Below are 5043 nucleotides of genomic sequence, written 5' to 3' on the forward strand. Positions count from 1 at the left end.
TCTCTTTCTGTAAATGTTTTCACAAAATAATGGGTAAAATTCATCTCTGAGTTCAAGGCCATTTTGGTCTACATAGTAGCCTTCAGGAAAGCCTCAGTATCCCCCCCCCCCAAAAAAAAGAAGAAAAGAAAGGAAGGAAGGAAGAAAAAAAGGAAAGAAAGGTAAGGGGTAGAATTCACGCCCCCCACCCCCCCAGTTAATTGAGGGTTGTGTGGCTCTCCAAACTATGTAACTTCAACAGAAACTATGTTGACAAGTCAGTGGGAAAGATGGACCCCCAGAGTCCTGCACTTACACATTACAAGTTAGATTGTTTCCTTCCCTTAGCCTCTTCTGATAGAAAACAGCTATTTTGTTCAGATAGTTGTTATTTTGTGGCAATCCAGACAATTTATTAGACTTCCAATTTTGGCAAGGAAAAGTTTAGCTGGGTTCCAGTTATTCCAGAGTCTAACACTGTCATATTTAAGTGTTTGCCTAATGTTTAGGTAACTCCCATATGCGAGCCGTCATCACATCAGTGTACGAAGAGGCTGTGTTTTTAAGTTTTCTTTCATGCTCTGTGTGCCCATCAAAGCACCAATGTAGGGGGTCAAAAGCAACCCTCATGAGTCTTCTCCTTCCACTGTGGATTCTAGGGATCCAACTTGGGTCATCAAGCTTACATGACAAGCGGTTTTACCCACTGAGGCATCTCACTAGCCCAAGAGATACATTATAAAAGTAATTTACCATGGCAAGTTAACTAGCATGACCAAGTTAGGAGTTAGGATAAGCTGAGTTGCTTAGAAGAGGCTCAGACCAGCTGCTCAGGAGAAACAGATCAGCCACGCTACATGGAAGGAGAGAGATCAGCTGAGCAGCTCAGAAGAGGTCAGGCCACTTGAGCTGCCTGAAAGAGCTCGCAGCATCATGAGCTACTTCAAGATGTATAATGAGCTCTAAGGTCCCAGCTTTAATGAACTGTCACCGGTGCTGGGGCAAGCTGTGATGTGGCTGAGTCATTCCTGTTCCTGGAAATGACCCCTCGCCTATATCCCTGTAAGTAACGCCAGTACAACTCATTGGCTCACACGAAAATGTTACATGTCTTGAATTATTATTGTCCTATAACCAACATGTACATTCCTTAAACCTATTCTGAGCTAAGATTATGGATTGTAGGTAGGTATTAAGGAAAGCAAAAATTTCCATATTGAAATACTGAAAACTGTAATACATCAACCACATGCCAATATCTGAATTAGTCTTAGTTTTTGTAGTCTAGGCTGGAGTGTAGCTCAGTAGTAGAGTCCTTCACTAGCATGCCTAGGTTCAATCCCTAACACCAAAGAGTTTATAATATAGGTTCTGGGGGAGAAAATGTGGCAGAGGAAGGCATTTCCTCTCCAACATAGGGACCCACATAAGCCGGCCAGAGTCCCAGTCACGGCAGTAACGGAAGCACTCAGTGAGGGCAGAGAAAGAAGGGTCCCTGGAACTTGCCGGCTTCCCGCCCACCTGAAAAACCCAAGCTCCGTAGTCAAGGAAAGACCTTGTGTGGGCACTTTTTAAAAATCTAATTTAATTTAGGTTTCGTATGCTTCTTTCTCCCTGCTCCACCCCAATCTCTTCCAACACCCCAACACCAGGTAGGGGAGAAAAGTTAGTGGGGAGAGAGGACATAGTTGTCTTTTGTTATTTCCTGCTGGTTAGGTTGTCAGGTTCCTTGGGACAAGTCCAATCTTCATTTCAGGGTATCTCCAACTTTTTCTTGTCACGCTGCATCAACAACAACAATCAGGGGGAGCGGGGGGGGGGGGGGGGATGCCAGCTGCTGCCTTCTTTCTTTCTCAGAGCCCCGCTGTGTCTCTGCCTCCCTCCCTCCTTCCTCCCTCTCTCTCCCTCTCCCCAGGAGCCTTTAGGTCTGAGAGCAAGGGGACAAGGGGGCTGGAGTTGGAGGGCAGGAAGCAAGCAGCCTAGGTGTTCTCACTGCCCACTGCACAGTGCAGGGCAGCCGAGGAGACCAGGATGTCTGGCGTGGAAAGCAGGCATGGCTGAGGGCTGGATACTGCCCTGAAAGTGGGAAATGCATTCTACTCATGAGGGTCCTAGCTGGCAGCAGATCTTCAAAGGACCTCACTGAAGGAAGGACAACTGAGGGCTCTTTACAGAGATGTGGGGAGAGTTAAGAGACCTGCCTGGGAGCTAGTGATGCTCCAATAGAGCTTGGAACAGCCAGAAGCTTTATCCCAGCCCTACAGGAAGTTCCAGTGCCTCCCGCTGGGGAGCAAGGGGCATTAGGGATAAGGGAGCCCAGAGGGATCACTGGATGAGGGCACAGAGAGGTAGGAAGTGGGTCATCATGAAGAGGAAGGGCTACGAGCAGTGAAAGCATCTTCTCTGGGTCTTCTAGATAACTGGCTGTAGCTTTCCGCTGGCTGCCTCACTTTACATCCATGAAGCACCTCTGCTACCTTCCGACTAGCCCAAAGCCTCCCCACCTCTCAGTCCCTGCCTTGCAGTGGATGAGGCCTGGCTTAAGGGAATCACTCCAGAGCACTAAGCTGCCTCCACGTCAGCACTAGTGTTTCACTTCCTTGTACTTGCTGCAGCACTGCTTTTAGTTTCTTCCCTTCAAGGATGTTCCCTTCCTGTGCTCAGCCTCACTATCTGTCACAGGGAGCCAGATGGTTGGGCTGTCTTCACATTTGCCATGCTAGGCTGACTGAGCTTAGTTGTTTCTGGGCTTTTCACTTAAGGTGAAAAGATGTGGTTCTGTTTCTCATTTGAACACTCAAGGGCCATTGTAGAGTTACTGATGGGCCTAGATGTAATTCTAGTGAGTCTCAGCGGAAAGCAGAGCCAGAGGGACAGCGAGCCAGGGCCGTGGTGAGAACACACAACTGTGCCATCTTGTACACATGCATTTCCTGACCCTCTAAAACAGCTCTAACAGTAACATCAAAGGCCACTCATTATAGCTCATCCTAAGAAATGTATACTACCAAAGACTGAAATATTGTGGGATTACAAAAATGTGCCATACAGACAGGAAAGACACATATACTTTAAAAACAAAAGAACCCTGAATCTTCCTATTTGTTCCATATAGGGTTGCTACAAACCTATAATCTGAAAGAAGAAACAGGGTGTTACAAAGAGGGGAGAAAAAAGAAAAGATAATAAAATGAGGAATGCTTGTACAGATGTGGGGGTAGGGTTTGACAGGGTTGTTCATGTGACTGGATGCTAGACCTTCAGAAAGCTGAAGGAAAAACAAAACAACAACAACAACAACAAAACACCCAGAGAAGTGAGTAGCATGGCTAAATTCAAAACCCAGAGAGCAGCCGGGCATGGTGGTGCACGCCTTTAATCCCAGCACTCTAGAGGCAGAGGCAGGCAGATCACTGTGAGTTCGAGGCCAGCCTCGTCTACAAATCGAGTCCAGGACAGCCAGGACTACACAGAGAAACCCTGTCTCAAAAAGCCAAAACAAACAAACCAGAAAGCCCCCAACCAAGGAATCTAAAAGTGCAATTTTGCCTGGGAACTAAGAGGTACTAGTGAAAAGTTCTGAAGACCAGAGCACCTAGAATTCCTGGTCCCACAGCTAAGAAGGGCCCTCTGGCCCCTGAAGGGACAGGAGGAGTGCCTTTCTGGGCTGCTTTGTTTCCTCCAGGCCCAACCAATTGCACTGCCCACCCGCTTTGGATGAAAGAGGACCTGTCTTACTTGGTCCACTGAAATGACAGCCTCTCGGAGATCCTTCACTACATACCTAGAAATAGTGCTGGCTACCTGGATAGTACGGAATCCAGTCAAGAGTGAAGTTACCCTTCCCAGCAGGTAGGAAATTTTAGGTTTGCAAGATGGGGTTCCGTCCACAGATATTGGTCAGTTGCTTAATATGCTTAATACCACCGAACAAAACATAGCAAACTTTATGTGATGTGTTTTTACCATAATACAAAGAAACTAAACTTCAGTAGATCTAATTACCAAAACTGTATGTGTCTGGCATTTCTCTTATTCTATTCCCTGGCCTGCCTTTAGTTATAGTAGCTGGTGTTCTGTTATTTGCCCAGCACACACACGCATGCAGAGAGAGAGAGAGCACAAGAGAGGCAGGCGGTGGGGGGTGGGGGTGGGGTGGAGGGGTGGGAGAGGAGAGAGAGAAAGAGAGAGCGCTTCTGATGAGAGCCACATGGCAAACATCACCACCACTGTATGTCTCATGGCAAAGAAGAAAGCAACAGGGACCAGGTTTGCTCCCTCATTATAACAAGTAGAGCCCAGTGAGCTCTTCATGGAGAACCAAAGTGCAAGGGGCCTGATGGAGAAGTCATGCTCCTCCCATTAGACCCCTCCTCTTACACATCCTACCCCCTCCAATACTGTTCACAGCGAAGCAAACTTCCACAACACGAACCTCTGAAGCATACACTACACTGGAACCATGTCCAAAGCGTAAGTAGAGAGCCACTTGTTTAATGGGCTGCCAAGGGAAAATAAGATGTTTTGTTTTTATTCTGACAAGGTGACTCTGAACTACTCATTCTACTGTCCCCTCCCTCCCAGTGCCTGGAGTTACTGGTGTGCACCACCACCATCAGCACCATCACCCACTTAATACAGGGTTAGCGATCAAACCCAGGGCTTCATAAATGCTGGGAAAGCAATCAACTGAGCCTGTCTAGTGCCCGGGCCTGCAGACGCCAATCCACTCCGTCGGTCAACTGAGTCACTGCTGTGCCTACAAGATGTGCAGTAAGATGTTCTTGGAAAGCTTGTCGTCAGCCTTTATAAACTAAGAATAGTAACTTCTGTTACACAAGGAAAAGATTCCAAGAGAACAAGGAACTCGGCAAGCACTGTATTTTCTTTGGAAACATCTGGAAGGCAATATCAGGACTTGGTTTAAGAAAATATTGGCTGTCTATGGATTTACTACACCAGGTCTTTTAAAAACCTTTTAAGAGTAGCCGGGCGTGGTGGCGCACGCCTGTAATCCCAGCACTCGGGAGGCAGAGGCAGGCAGATCGCTGTGAGTTCAAGGCC

This window comes from Acomys minous, assembly GCF_964271855.1.
Source record: "Acomys minous genome assembly, chromosome: 6".
NCBI classification, from domain to species: Eukaryota; Metazoa; Chordata; class Mammalia; order Rodentia; family Muridae; genus Acomys; species Acomys minous.